The sequence below is a fragment of the Lygodium microphyllum genome, chromosome 19 (genome assembly GCF_053477565.2).
Source record: "Lygodium microphyllum isolate KBCC chromosome 19, Lygodium_microphyllum_v1.1.10, whole genome shotgun sequence".
In the NCBI taxonomy this organism is placed as follows: domain Eukaryota; kingdom Viridiplantae; phylum Streptophyta; class Polypodiopsida; order Schizaeales; family Lygodiaceae; genus Lygodium; species Lygodium microphyllum.
Genome location: NC_141153.1, coordinates 33491109 through 33507115, shown reverse-complemented (window position 1 = coordinate 33507115; position 16007 = coordinate 33491109). Strand labels below are relative to the sequence as shown.

Sequence of the window (16007 nt, the reverse complement as noted above, 5' to 3'; positions counted from 1 at the left end):
GTAGCCTTGAACTACAGCCTTTGTACACTTTGTGAGGCCCCTGATACAGCCTCTCGATGTCCATCATGTTTGTGGTATCTACTCTTAGCCTTTTTTGTGATAGCCTCTGGTGTTTTGTCATGTCTATGGTGTGCCTACACTTTGTAGGTGTTGCTTTCACTAAAGCCTCTAGACACTTTGTACTTTTGGTTGTGATTGAGGAGGGGTGTTGAGATGTTTTCAATCACACCTATTTCAGTTTCTTTGTAAGGAGCAGTGAGGGCTCAGGACTAGAATCCCATATGCATAGTAGGAGAAGTGCTACCATTCAGTTTCCTATAAAGCATTGTACTTGCACTCTTTTCTAATGAAGTGATAGTACTCTTTTCTTTCCATAAAGTGTATGTGTCATTGTCCACACACAATTTTTTTTATGAGTCCAACTCTCAATCTTGGAACCTAACTCACTTGTGTAATAGTTGGTCTTGTCAGTGTCTATGTCTTCATGAGTTTGGTCTTCATCTTTCAACCCCCATAGCTTCCACATTGACATGTCCTAGATCCATGCTTTGACAAGGGTGAGGGAGCTTAGACACGATTTATTTATGTTTGCATTTGAGAATGAGGGTTACATACCCAGGAAAGGCTCTTTGATCCTCTCACTAGCCTTGTCAAATGGAACACAACAAGAGGTGGATGACAACATTGTCTCTAAGTGGAACAAAAATTGGAAATTAATGAATGAGGAGTTTGAAAAGGAGTTGGAAGGAAATGCGGATTGGCGCATTCTCAACAACAAAATGTCTTATGTTTGGGAGGGCAACCATAGGACTGTAGCATGGATGCGGAGTATTAATGAGCTGTATAGAAATAATAAGGCAAGACATGTGAGAGTGCATTCACAATTCATTTCACCAAAGCCCAAAGATGAGCTTCTCTTGATTGTAGCTTTGTAAAGATTCAACTTGTAAGTTGTTTGCAGTATTTGTTTCTTCTTCCTACTTCAATATGTGTGGCACTTTTACAACTACTTTCACACCCATGGGTTTCAAAGATGTGCCATTCATGTGTGAATCTGATCAGTTTGAAGTTCTCATTGGGGTATGTTCATGTGATTGTAAATTTCTAGGCTGAATGAGGATGTAATTGTGGTCACAAACCTCAACGACTACTTGTTCCATACAAGTTCCTTGTGTTCATGCGATGAGGAAGAATTTATTGATAGATTCACCAACAAGGAAAAAAGGTCTATTCAAAAAGCACGAGCCTTGGAAGCAAGCACAGGAAGAAGAGTGTGGTATCCTCTTACCTATTCCATCATTGGCCGTATGGTTTATGTGGTGAGTTGTAGAAATTATTTTGTGACTTATATCTCTAGTAAATTTTGGTTTGACATTGGTCCTCGTTTCTTACTTTTAGGGTAACTAGAAGGTTGATTTTGAAATGGCATGTAAAAAGATTCCTTCCAATCTTCCAAAGGATGAGATTGAAGCAAGGGTGAATCTGGCGAGAAAGGTCATCACCAAAACTTATTAGAGGAAAATGACATGGGTAACAAGGTTTAAAATAAAGGAGTCTCATTTTCAGATATGCTACTCATGCAAAGAAAATGTCCTACTGAATCAAGGTTATGTAATTCTAGATTTTGGTTGTGATGAAGCCGTCATTGGGCAATGATTGGTTTCAAACACTATGGAAACTTCCCTTTGAGGATGTGAAGTTCAAGATAACAATAGAGAAGTTGTACTCCATTGCTTCAGCTACATGTTCTATGCAAAAGATATTATCACTCCTATCATTTCTTGGTGCAAATGAGACTTTGAGGCAGAGCTACGGAATGCCCATAGGTGATCATTTTTTTATACCATGGTTGGCAAAGGAGGTATGGATGGATCAGGTCTTGGAAGAGGCTTGTCGATTGCTGAAGCAAGTAATTGAGTCAATTGTTGTTAGAGAGAGGATTGAGCTTCCAGATGAGCCGACATTAGATTAGTACTTCTTGGACGTCATGGCCATATAAAGAGGAGTACTTTTTCTTCCTCTCCAAAAAGAGATGTCTATGGGGCACCTGCAGCCAAGCATGTAGACATGCGAAATGCCCCCAGAAGGCTAGTGTACAAGTTTGTATCCAGTTTGTTAAGTTCTTTGAATGAATGTTTTTTATTGTTAATATATTTTTGGTTGCTAGGATCAGGTTTCTTTTTACATTAGTTGGGATAAAGGAAATTCCATCATTGCATGATATTTGCAAGGCTTGGAAAATCCTCTGTCCTCCCACCTATTGCATGTATACCTCACCAATTTTTAGGGAGGATAACAAGCTAGAAGGTGCTTTTATATTGTTTGACTGGGAGTGCCAACATTGCCCTTAGTGGTTAGACATGAAAAAGGGTAAATGTCTAGAGGAAGAGAAGGAGACATATCTCAAGCACTTGAAAGGAGAATGCAAGTTAGATTCAGGCTCTTCAAGTAATTTGGATGAGCAACAGTGAAGGAAGTTGGAGGAGGAATTGAGATAGATCAAAGAGAGAGAAGAGGCTAAGAGAATAATGAAGCATGCCAAGGGAAAACATCTTAATGATTGATCGGATCTAGAAAAGAGTATGATCTCATGTTGGCCTAATTCATTGTTATTGGGGATTTTGTATATTTTCTTTCTTTTTGCTGGTTTGTATGTAAGACCCATTGGGATGATGTTTATGTAGAGTCTACGCATTTGACTACTACCATCCTTTCTCGCAAGAAGATGGGTCACACAACGTTGCAATATGTGCCCCTTCAACATTTTCATGAGCTTGCAAATAAATACCCTCAAAGTCACACATATGTGTGGCAATATGATTATATTTAGCTAGTAGGATAATTGCATGCTAGAAATTTCAAGGAGGGTTTTGAGGTGATGAGGAAGTTCTATCTAGAAGTGGATGGTGGGAAGAAGCTAAGAAATTCAAATCCAAGCTCTTGGACTATGGAGTATCATTTTATTGATCTTCCCACAAGCTCCCATGTAGAGGGTTTTGATGAAATTCCTCCTTGGAATAGTCTATCAAGCAAGCATATCAAGTCAACATTGACATATGAATGACTTGGGATGGGTGATTATTCCTCCATGGAATAGTCTATTAAGCAAGCATATCAAGTCAGCATTGACATATGGATGACTTGGGATGGGTGATTATTATTTGTATCCCTTCATGCCTTGGAGTTGTGGAGAAAATGGCATCAACACGCAGGATTGGAGATAGGTCTCCAATGGGCAATGGAGTGTTTGGAGCCTTACTCAAGTACAACAAAATGCAGAGTCTCCTTCAAGATGTGAGGTGTTTTTCATGTTTCTTGGTTTCTCATTAGCAATTCCATTTTAGTTGCACTGTACTTAAGTGTATTTGTGTTTACATAGAGTTGATTTTTTCACATGATGGCTTTCCATAAGGTTGGAAAGAGACCAAAATATGACATAGAGGCCACCTCAAAGGTAGGAAAAATAATTAGTATACCCTTGTTCAATGATGTGATTTACATATAAGTTTCAATGTTAGCTTTGAGTTTTGAAAAGGGTAACTATATACTATGATAACACATGTTGGGGATGCCTTGCAAGAAGATTTGACAGAGGATGTCATCCACCATTACTTGCCCTTGTCTTTGAAAGCATGGCATGATGGCAAGAGTGGCGGATGGCGTGGGCCACTAGAGAAAAGTGCCTCACATATGTTGCTATTCATGGAGGAATTTTGCCCTCCTAATGGTTGTGTAGGGAAGGAGCTTCACCTTGCACGAAGGTAGTCATGTATACTGGACGCCCTTGCATGGTGATAGAGAGTGATGCTGAGATATGTGAAAACAATTTGCATCCTTTTGTCAATGGTTACTATGACACGGATACAATTGGAGCTCTGGATCTTGACACTGAGACGAGGAATATGTTGAGGCGTTCATGTGCGTTGTCCCATCTGACTAGTAAGTGAATGAGTCCAATGTCGTAAGTGTATCTTAGTAATATTATTTTTTGCAAATATATTGACTCGTCATAGCTATTTGCCATGTTATGCAAAGGACATGGCCAAGCACATGGCAAGTACTTTAGCATATGACATAGGTATTGTCAAAAGAAGAAGAATACCAAAATGTGTTTTCATTGATGATAGTGCTATGGAGGATTAAGTTTTTTTTCCTTTATGGTTACCAACAACCATGCAAAATTCTACATTTTGATGATACTATTGCAGGGCTTTCTTAGTGGAATTACATTGTTCATATGTCCCTATTGTGCTCTCTGTGACGGTCTTCCACAAGGATTCAACTCAAAGTTTTTGGCTAAGGTCTCATAAATCCTTTCATCATAGATACATTTGATGAAGTCTTTTGTGACCACCTTGGGTGTGGGTCTCTTTGCAAGGGATATACATTTAAACATGCTCGTGACCTTAGAGATGTAGACTCTCATGCCCTCCCCTTCCTGTTGTTCTACATTCATCAACCAAAAAATGAGGTTATCCCTATAACTAGCTTCAACAAAACTCTTGATGAACAAGTCCTTTGGCAATATAAAGGAGTCATTCTCTATGGCGTCTAGACCTATGAACCAAGTGCACCTTCTTCACCTAAGCAAAAGTCCGAACACTTGTGCTTGCTTGGCATCATCCACAAGGTTATTTGCCTTACAAACTTGTTGAAAATTTTTATGAAACTGTAAGGATTGTCATCAGCTCAATATTTAAGTAGTTGTTTAGCCATTAAAGTGATATTTGTTTTGGGTCTCTATAGGTTAGTGTGTTTCCCATCCGGTTAGAATGGTTTGTGCGATGTGGGTTCCAACTTGTAGCATGTCAAATTAGAATGCTTTGTGCAATGTGGGTTCCATCTTGTAGCATGTCAGATTAGTCAAACAATCTTCTTTGCATAAGATCAAAGAGGGAATCTTGTGATGAGATAGTTGCTCCCATACTAAACAACATTCTATGGATTGGGTCCCCACTGATGAGATAGTTGCTCCCACACTAAACAACATCCTATGGATTGGGTCCCCATTGATGAGCTAGTTGCTCCCATATTGAAAAACATCCTATGGATTGGGTCCCTACTAATGGGCAGAGTATAAATCTCACAACCTCTTCTTAATCGCATGCAACTCTTGCATAGGTCCTAGTCCTTGGGTCCATGGGTCAAAAAGTACTTGGATTGTGTGTTTTGAAATGTGTGAGCTCTCTTGTTTGTGTGTTGGTTGGTTTGTTGTTCTTTTTTTCTTGTTTGTTGGTTGTGTATTATTATTTTTTTGTTTTGAAAGAAATTAAAGGCAAAAAATCATTGCAAGATACAGTTTGATTGTGATGTGCAACATGTAAGTCTATGTTTCATGCAATAAGTGGTGGTGGGTTAGTGGTGTGATATGCATGTACCTAGGTGTGCAAACTAGGAGGAAATGCAATGTGTCCTAAGATGTAGTGGGTTCACAATGACTGATTGTGGATGCACATGCATGTCACTTATATTCACTTATGCCTATGAATGCACCTAAGTTCTCACACATGCACGGGGTACTAGGTGAACTTCTCTAAGTGTGATTATGTGTGCTAAGCCTTCAATACTACAAAGTAGGTGGTTGGTGTCCGTGGGTACCTGATGAATATGCAAGTGTGCATATGTATGCACCACGATATCTTTATTTGCAAAGTAAGAATCTTTGTGCCATGAGTCCTTGAGTGGGTGTTGGCCACATGCAACAATATTCACAATCATGCACAAGTATCCATAAGTATACATGAATACACGCTAGTGTACACAATCGCACACACTTGGTTACTAGTATATGTCAGTGTGTAATGCATCTTTGTGCACTTGTGTTGCTAATGTGTATCCTAGTGCATGCTTAAAGATTGAAGGTGCATCTATATGTGTTCAAGGAAGGCCCAATTGTGATGTAATCTGGATGGTTTATATGTGTGTAGGTGTGTGTTGTCATATGTATGTATGCACTATGTACATAGTTGGATGCACATAGTGTATGTGTGGAATTAAAGTGCAAGAATGTTGACTAGGTAGATGCACAATGTGTGGTGATGATGAATGTAGTATGTGCTATATGGATATGCTAAGTATTGGCATGCACTCTTAGTGTGGGTCTATAGGTGGAGGCACAATTTAAGCACATCCACACAATGTAAGATAGCAGATGCATTGTAGGTCTAATGGATACCTGGTCGGTTTGTGGGTGCATGATAGGTTTGTAGATTCCTAAGGTATGTGTAGATGGTTGCACATTACACCTAGATGCACTATTGGGGGTGGATAAGAGTAGATACTCATCAGTGTGGATGCACAGTGTAAGTATATGTTGGTGTAATAAGGTCTTTTTGGTTGAATGTGCAATGCACTAAGGTTCAATTATCTGATGTGTGTACACATGTGTGAGTATGTGGACTAATGTGGGTGCATATGCAATGTTTGTTACTACGGGTGCACTAAGCAATGAGGTTGTATGCAAAGATACACATGGATGCATGAACATGAAATGATTATGTCACCAAAGTACCTAACTCTTCTTTCACTTCTTGCTATCCTCCCTTTTGATAGGTTGGATCTAGGTAGTGGAGAACAAGAGGGGGCTACTAATGTGCACTAGTATGAGAGGTGCCTATGTGTGTTGATGTACCTGTGAGAGGTTCCTACATGTGTTAATGTACCTATGGGTGCAAAGTGTGTGCAGTCAATGTGTGTCTATAGAGTATGTATGTGTTGGCAAATGTACTGTGCAAGTGGGTGGCGTGCATAGTGTTGTGTATACATGCTAATAGATTAGGAACTGAAGTGAGTGCACAATGTGTGCAATGGGATGCACTATGGGTGTAAATGATGTACAATCATTATGGGAGATGATAAGTGAGTGTACAATGTTTCTATCTCTACATGCATAGATGCACACACATGTGCATGTCTAAGGTTCCTAGCTCTTGTCTGTCGAGGCCTAAAACGGGGCTGACACTAGCTCTCTAGCACTACCCAAACCTCTAAGACACACAAGTCACCCCACACGGCCTCACGGCCAGGAGTGTCCTAAGGCTCACACTACACTAAACTCTAATACCGATTTTGCGTTTGTAATAGGACACAATTCAACATTTATCTTCCCTTACTCCTTAGAGGGAGATCCCATAACATATAGGTATAACACCTCGTATCACATACATAAGAGGTAACCTCTCCATTGAAACACCGCCACCTCACTCTAGCTCTCCTACATCAAGGGGATTGGCCCCAAGATGCGCTATCTCAACATATAAAACACACAATACATAGTCCACTCTTTGATTCATCAAATGATCCAAGAGTTAATATTTTCTCACTCATCTTATCCCAAGGAACTGCTCGTCTAACCTACAGCAAAGAACCTCCTCACACTCTCAGCGTTGGTCAATTTTTGGCATACAAGTGCTACACATCCATGATTTTATACCATGCTATGGTTAATGCATGGGTGAATGACCCTTGTGCTCAAACATTTATCATTAAAAATCAGCAAAGTGAAGTGCAAAATTAGCCTTTTAATGATCTTACAACTAAGTATAAGTGTTGCATTGATAGAGACTAGCATCGAACTTTTCCATGCTACTAGTCCCTTTAACTTAAACAAAAGATCGTCCTATATGTGGTGCATAAACAAAAATATCAGACTTTAACTCATTTCCAGCAACTAAACACACTCACAAATGCTCTCTCCCCCTAATCGTTTAGGTTTTGTCACATTGCATAGGTTCAAGGTTCATTTATATGTCATTTTTTCATATGGAAAGCATAAAAACATAGCAAAACATACAAACAAGGATGAGCTGAGTCTTAATCCTCATTCCTCAACCTTGCTAAACATCCACAAACATTAATCATATTTTTTCCTAATTATTTATCGTGAAAAACCTAATTTTCTCCATTTTTCTATATTTATTTTTTCTAAAATTATGAAAAATAAGAATTGTGAGGTCTCTCACTAATAAAAAGCACTCAGTCCTATTTTTATATTCAATTTTATTCCATGGGAACTCAAAATACTCACTAACACTTCCATTTTCCATGATTTCATCAAAAACCACACTTTGTGGGTTTTACGTGTTTTGAGGAAAAATTATTATGTCATCAAAATTTCTGATTTTTTCTTTCATTTCAGAGATAATTCAGCATATGCAACCAAGAACAATTATCATCAATCATTTCCTTTAATTATCTTTCATCAAACAAAGAAAAAGACCGCTTACTCATAGAAACCTACGTGTTCAAGGTGCATATCCCAAGATTGAGAGGCCGTTGATGCTTCCCTCTTGCCGGTGACGCGCTCTCCAGCCCCGATCTATGTCCTCTACCACTTCATCATCATCGTTTGCTTCAAAATCATCATCACCCCCCATCCCCTTCTCTCTTTCATTAACGTATATGAACAACCCACAAGAGGAGACAGGAAGGAGGAGAGAGAAAGGCTAAAAATCAGATTTTCATTCCCTTCATCATATTACACATGGTTACCATCAAAATCTTGCCCTCTCTATATAGATCAGGGATCTCTCTCTCTCACTCTCTACATGATTGAGCATCCAAGAGGCACAAAAATCCCCAAAAAATGGGGGGTCAATCAAAAAATGCCCCTCCCTGCATCTTGACATGTTTTTACATGTTTTCTTCATTTACAGTTTCATTTCATTTCATCTATAAAATGTCCACTTCAAAAAAACCACTTTCACACTATCGTGGAAGGGTTTTCGACCTGTTTGGGGGCGCAAACGGGCTCCGATTCATGATCCAACTGGACGACTGGTTTCGTGACGTCGAAATCTATAAACTTGGGCCCCGTCGCACACTTTATGGCTCCTGGATCTAGTAGCTTCTTTGTAACACCAAACCTTGCAGGGATTAAATGGGGGGTCAACGTCCCGATCGATGAACCAAGACTTGCGTTGGATTCCTAATGTTGAAATGCATCTAGGAAAACTCCAACTTGGCCATCTGCCACTGTTTGATTTTTTATGAAAATTGGCTCTTAAACGCCTCTCGGACACTTTTTGGCTCCAAAAACGGGCTTCAGCGCTTCAAGAACAGGTCCTAAAATCCAGCTCTCATTGGCGACCATGGGATAGGGAAACTCAGCCTGTCGAATCCCACGAACGAATCTGCACATGGATACCCACAAAGAGCACCAAGCTAATGCAAAAAATATACAACAAAACATTCCACAGCTCTCACCCTACCCCCTGAGAAAACCAAGGCAAGAAATCCACGAGGAGTAGGCCTAGCATAATCTAACAGAAAGCCCAAAGCTAGTCACTAACCAACTGCTCCAATATGGCCAAGCTAAAAAGAACTATCAAAGAGGTGATCCTAAGTGGTGGTTTGAACTACCTTCCTAACTGAGGACAACTCAACCAGGAGCTCCTCCTAGGTGAGGACTCCTATAGCCTGATTAAGAAATATTGTCTTTTAGCACATTGTCCTTTTAGGCCTTTGTTTTCCATACTTGGGTATGTAAAAAGGAGGGAGCTGAGCATAGTGACCCAAGGAGAACCTACCAAGCCCTCGCAAGGTGACACTTAATCCTTTTCTGATGCTCACTTTTATTTTTTCTCCAACCTTCTCTTAGTTTTCTTTGCTTTTTAGCTAGTTGCCACCCCTAGGAAAACAAGGTATCGGCCCCAGGTGTTGTCTCATCCCCATGAACCTACCAAGCCTTTGCAAGGCGATGAACAACTGCTCAAGGATATTTCTTTCTTTCCTTTTCTATTTTTAGAGAGGTTAGAACCTCTTTTTACACACCTTTGTATATTTTTATTCTTCAGCTATTCAGGATTTTACTTCTTTGTATCATCATTTTGTCTGGCACGCTTTTCTAACTGCCTCATAACTAACAGAAACTCCTAGAACAACCGCCTAGCAGGTCAGTAGCATAGGGTCACTAGAACTGCCTTCTAAAACAGGTATTTCAGTCTGTGACAATGCCTTTGCAGGAGGCAACAACTGTTCAAACCTCCCACAGCCATACTAACCTATACCTGGGACTTCATGCCTTGATTGCCAGTCCCCAAACAAGAAAAGAAATCCCTCACAAGTAACCAAACATATATAGTATAAAAATAAAGTACTCATAAAGGAAAGATGTCACCTGGATTGGGCCATGAGAAGCATCAGCATAGGAAAGGCTCCCCCCTAGGTTCCATGTAATCTGTCTAGCACAACAATAAAACAAAAAACGTTAACTGCACCTCCACTAAACAAACAAATGGCCCTCTTGGCCTAAAATGGATAGGTACATGGTCTTCTTGGCATATACACCACATCCTATCAAACTAACCAAGATACCAAAGATAGCATAAAGTATGAGGATTAGCCTCATGCTACTCATGCGAGTCAGCTAAAAACTTGATCTGGGCCCTTTGTAGATCCACTAGCCCAAGCCTTTTTACTGATATCTCAGTAATAATGGTCATCTCTTCTTGGGTACTATGACCTAAATGAATGACCTCATTGGGCTCATGAATCACAGCTTTGTGCTCATTCGAATCTTTCCTATTTGGATTTTGGCATAGGTCAATGTTTCAACCCAAACTAGGTAGAACTTCAACCCTAGGCCCATCACCTAGATGCAACTTGGGGCTGTACATATTGTCAGATGTGTCATTATGGTCGTCGATCTAATCCACTTGGAAAATCATCAAGGCGTATCCACATGGAATTCCTGGCCTTTCATCTGGCACACTAACCACACATTTAGAAATTTTGGGTCTCCAAACCCATCTCATATTCCTTTTTATATTCTTATACTGCCTCATTTTTCTGCATTGGTCTAATGGACTCAAAGTAGACTTATTGCAATAGCCAGATGGCCTCACATCCTTAGGGCTTCTACTTAGCATAGGTGGACCTTGGGCATGGTACATCTTCTTCATATGAGATGTCTTCCCTTTCCTTTGTCCATTCTGCAACAACTGCTTATTCATAGGAACCATGATCTCACTAAAAGGAATAGCATCTACTCGAAAGCATGATTCATCGATAAATTGGAAAGGTCTCTCAAGAGCCTTACTAGTAGTACAACTAGGACCACTCATAAAAAGCTTATCCATACTCATAGGCCCGATGGTCCTATCAATGCCGCCATCACAACTACCACTTGTGGAACTATTGCAAGCCTTGATGGGACTTGCTGGGCGTGGAATCTTTTTGTCCCCAGGAGGCATCTTATCATTGCTCAAAGGATTGCCACTTCGTATTTGGAGATTATGACCACCAAGATCTCCTACTAAGGTTGTCTTGGTATTAGCAAAATGATTTTCTCTTTGCAAGATGGGCTAGATATTTGGATGCACTTGCAATGAGCAAGGAAAACTCCAAAAATTTTCCCAACATCTTTGAATATACTACTCACAATCAATTGTATTCCTCTTAGCCTCATTTAATGACTTAGGATCTCACATCCCCACTTGGATTTGTGTATTAATCTCTAAGACGCTCATAAAGGCTCACATAACACATCATCTGGTAACGTAGTAGCTCTTCTTGGCCAAATCGTAAGAATATCATCAAAGGCTTTAGTGTATTCTTTAGTAGAAGGATATGACTCTTGTCTAACCTGCATAAGTTGTCCTAAAACGTGGGTCATAGGCACCTTCTTTTTATATTCATCTAAAAATTTATCACATAGCTCATCGAAGGATTTAATGGACCCTCTTGGGAGGCTCCAGTACCATTTCCTAGCTTCTCCCTTCAAGGTGCTACAGAACACAAGCATTCGATGTGTGTCATCAAACCCACTTGCAAGGCATGTTAGGCCGTATTCCTTTAAGTGCAACATTGGGTCCTCATTTACAAGCCCATGAAACACTAGGAGATCCCTATAAGGAGGAGGGCATTTAGTCCTCTTTCTTGGGATTAGCACTGGGTCATTAAAATCTTCATATTTGTCATGACCTAGTTCTAGCCTTTTAGGGTCTCTGACCTCTTCTGTTTCCACCTCTACTAGTGTAGGAAGGTTAATTCTATCCTTAACGTCCCTTTCTGCCAACTCATAAAGTGGTCTATGGAGGCCTATAGCTCTTAGCATGTCATTCCGATCCTTTCTTAGAGAATCTTCCATATCTTGCCCCTTCCTAGGCAGTTCCATGATGCCTTTATCTAGGAGCTTTTGCCCCTCATGGAAAGTAAACTTATCCTTAGCACTTAGGACCTGGGGACCGTGTCTTTTAAGCAAGTGTTTTTCCCTTTACATCTAGGGCTTCTAAGATCCTTGTGATTCCTAAAATTTTGGCACGATGCCCCACCACATGGGATGTTTCAGCCATAACTGCACTCCATGGTATGTCGAGTTTTTCCCATGGCACTACGGCTTTAGCGTAATCACTTGTTGATGCCATGACTGCCATATCTTCCAACATACTTTCCATCCTTGAACAAACCCCATTTTATGGTTAGCTTAGCATACTCCTAATGAAAATTATAAACTTAGGTCCCTTTACAACCTAGATTCGGAAACCACCACTTATAGGCAGCTCTCGAAAATGCACTACCTGTCAGGACTTAAAACAAGCTTGACACTGGCTCTCTAATGGACCTCTAAGACACACAAGAGACCCCACACGGCCTCACGGCCAGGAGCGTCTAAGGCTCACACTACAGGAAACTCTAATACCGATATTGCATTTGTAATAGGACATAGCCTAACATTTTCCTTCCCTTACTCCTCAGAGGTAGATCCGATAACATATAGGTATAACACCTCATATCACATACATAGGAGGCAACCTCTCGGTTGAAACACCACGGCCTCATTGCAGCTCTCCTACATCAAGGGGATTGGCCCCAAGATGCACTCCCTCAACATATAAAACACACAATACATAGTCCACTCTTTGATTTATCGAATGATCCAAGAGTTGATATTTCCTCACTCAACTTATCCCAAGGAACCGCTCGTCTAACTTACAGCAAACAAAGGACCTCCTCACACTCTTAGCGTTGGTCAATGTTTGGCATACAAGTGCTATGCATCCAGGATTTTATACCATGCTATGCTTAATGCATGGGTTGTCAAGATTGTGGGAGAGAAGGAAGGAGTCTCGCTTGAAGCTTTCTTGCTTGCACAATGGGGGAAGACACACAAGGGTGGAGGCTGAAAACAGTTTTCCTCTTCTTAGTTGTGTAAGCCAAAAGAACTCTCGTACAAGGAAATAGAAGAACCCTCTATATGGGTCTCAAACCAAACTCAACTAACTAAGGTGGCATACTAACTGAGCCACGAACTAGAGTAGATAAGGATAGCTATCATGTAGCTATTATTCAAGGGCGGTGTACCAACCGCGTCTGCAACTGACAAGTCGGTGACATAAATATACAACGGTCACCCTGGCGTATCACGAGTGGAGCTCGATATCTCAACACTCCCCCTCGAGCTCAATCCCAATTCCTGCACACCAAGCAGGTCTCTGAACTTGCGCAGCTTCTCTGCGCCCAATGCCTTCGTGAATATGTCAGCTACCTGATCCTCTGTGCTGACATAAACTAGATCAATAAGACCTAGTAAAACCCTCTCTCGCACATAGTGATAATGCACCTCAATGTGCTTTGTTCTAGCATGATAGACTGGGTTATTTGCCAAGTGTATACTACTCATGTTGTCACAATAAATGACAACTGGCCCATCTGTAGACTGATGCATATCATAAAGTAGCTTATGCAACCAAGCTACCTCACATGCAGCCATTGCTGCACCCCTGTACTCAGCCTCTGTGCTCGACAAGGCAACTGTAGGCTGTTTCTTGCTGCTCCAAGTGACTGCAGCACTCCCAAAAGAGAATACATATCCACTGGTAGATCGTCTATCAGAAATACTACCAGCCCAATCAGCATCAGTGTATCCATGCAACTGTATCTGAACCCCAGTCTCATAAAATAGTCCATACTGCAATGTGGACTTCACATACCTAAGTATGCGTCTAGCCGCATCCAAATGTGGTTTCCTTGGAGCCTGCATAAACTGACTTACCAATCCAACAACATAGCTCAAATCTGGCCTGGTAATAGTCATATAAATCAAACTTCCTACTATGCGTCTATACATAGTAGGGTCTTCTAGAAGCTCACCTGCATCTGTGCTCAGCTTCACATTTTGCTCCAAAGGAACTGAAATAGGCTTACAACCTGTCATCCCATATTTGGACAGCATGTCCAATCCATACTGCCTCTGCAAGAGCTGTATCCCACTTGGTGATCTAATCACCTCAATGCCCAAGAAATAACGCATCTCTCCCAAATCCTTCATCTCAAACTTCTGCTTCAATAGCATTTTCACATGAAGGATATCTTCATCACTGTCACCTGTCATAATCAAATCATCAACATAAATGACAAGCAGCATAATACCTTTCTCTGTTTTTCTCACATAAAGTGAGAAATCTGCCTTGGAAATCTGAAAGCCAATAGTGACAAGATACTGTCCTATCTTGTCAGACCATGCTCTAGGTGCTTGCTTCAAGCCATACAAGGCTTTCTTCAACCTGCAAACAAACTCAGGATGAACAGCATGCACATAACCTGGTGGCTGCTCCATATAGACCTCTTCTTGCAAATCACCATGCAAGAAGGCATTCTTTACATCCATCTGATGTAAAGACCATCCCTTTGATGCAGCCATAGCAATGACTGCTCTTACGGTTGCCATCCTTGCAACCGGACTAAATGTTTCTTCATAGTCAATGCCATATGTTTGTGCATACCCCTTGACTACTAATCTTGCCTTGTATCTGTTCACAGAACCATCAGCATTGTGCTTCACCTTATAAACCCACTTACAGCCAATTGCATTCTTACCTTTAGGCAAAGGTACTAACTCCCATGTAGCATTTGCTTCCAAGGCATCCATTTCTTCATCCATGGCTTTCTCCCATTTTTCTTTTCCCATGGCTTGCTCAAAAGATGTGGGTTCTGGTTCCTGTATCACTTTGACCATATATGCATAGTGAATGGCTGTAAATCCATCATATTTCAGCCTATCCACAGGATACCTAGCTCTTGTAGACCTGCGCAAAGTAGGTTCACTCCCAGGTGCTCTCAAAACATCCCTGGTCTTCCTTACTCCAGGTGTAACAATAGAAGGAATACCCAACTCATCATCAATGCTCTGTTCTGAGCCACTGGATTCACCATCCACATAAGAGTGACCTGCATTCACATCAAACATGGGCTGATCAACCTTCTCTTTTCCTTTTCGTGATACCTGCATACCACTATCTGCATTGCTTTGAGAAGATTCTCCTGATCTCAATCTGCCTGTCCATGGCGAAGAATGTGAACCACTACTAGAGGACGCTCCAGGTCCACTAATATTTTGTGACTGCTGCTGTGAATTCTGTGTAGCATTACCATTTTGTGCATCTTCATCATCAATCACATTTACTGGTCTATACCAGCTACTCATCTCATCAAAAACAACATCTCTGCTCACTGTAAACTTACGAGTAGAAGGGTTATAGCATCTATACCCTTTTTGCTGCAGAGAGTAACCAATAAAGATGCACTTCTCAGCTTTTGGATCCAACTTGGATCTCAGCTCATCTGGCACATGTACATAGGCAATGCAACCAAAAATTTTCAAATGAGAAATATCTGGTTTCCTACCAGTATACCTCTCCTCTGGAGTCATTCCATGTATTGCTGCAGTGGGAGTCCTGTTCATTATGTAGACTGCTGTAGCAACTGCTTCAGCCCAATAAAAATCTGGCAAGTCTTTTTCATTGAGCATGGCACGAGATACCTCTCCAATATGCCTGTTTTTTCTTTCTGCAATTCCATTTTGTTGTGGGGTATAACTGCATGAATATTGCTGCTTTATGCCATGCTCCTGCAAGAACTTTGCAAACTCATTTGAGAGGTACTCTCCCCCTCCATCTGACCTTAGGCATTTTATCTGCAAGCCTGTTTCTTTTTCAACCATAGCTTTAAGAGTTTTGAAATGCCCAAAAACTTCACTTTTCTTTTTCATAAAATACACCCAAACTTTT

The 16007-nt window shown here is 40.8% G+C and overlaps 1 pseudogene; it reads left to right on the top strand.

The window, feature by feature from the left end:
• Nucleotides 1-1020: 1020 nt before the first annotated feature.
• On the top strand, nucleotides 1021-2564 carry LOC148019722 (uncharacterized; annotated as a pseudogene).
• The last annotated feature ends 13443 nt before the right edge of the window (nucleotides 2565-16007 follow it).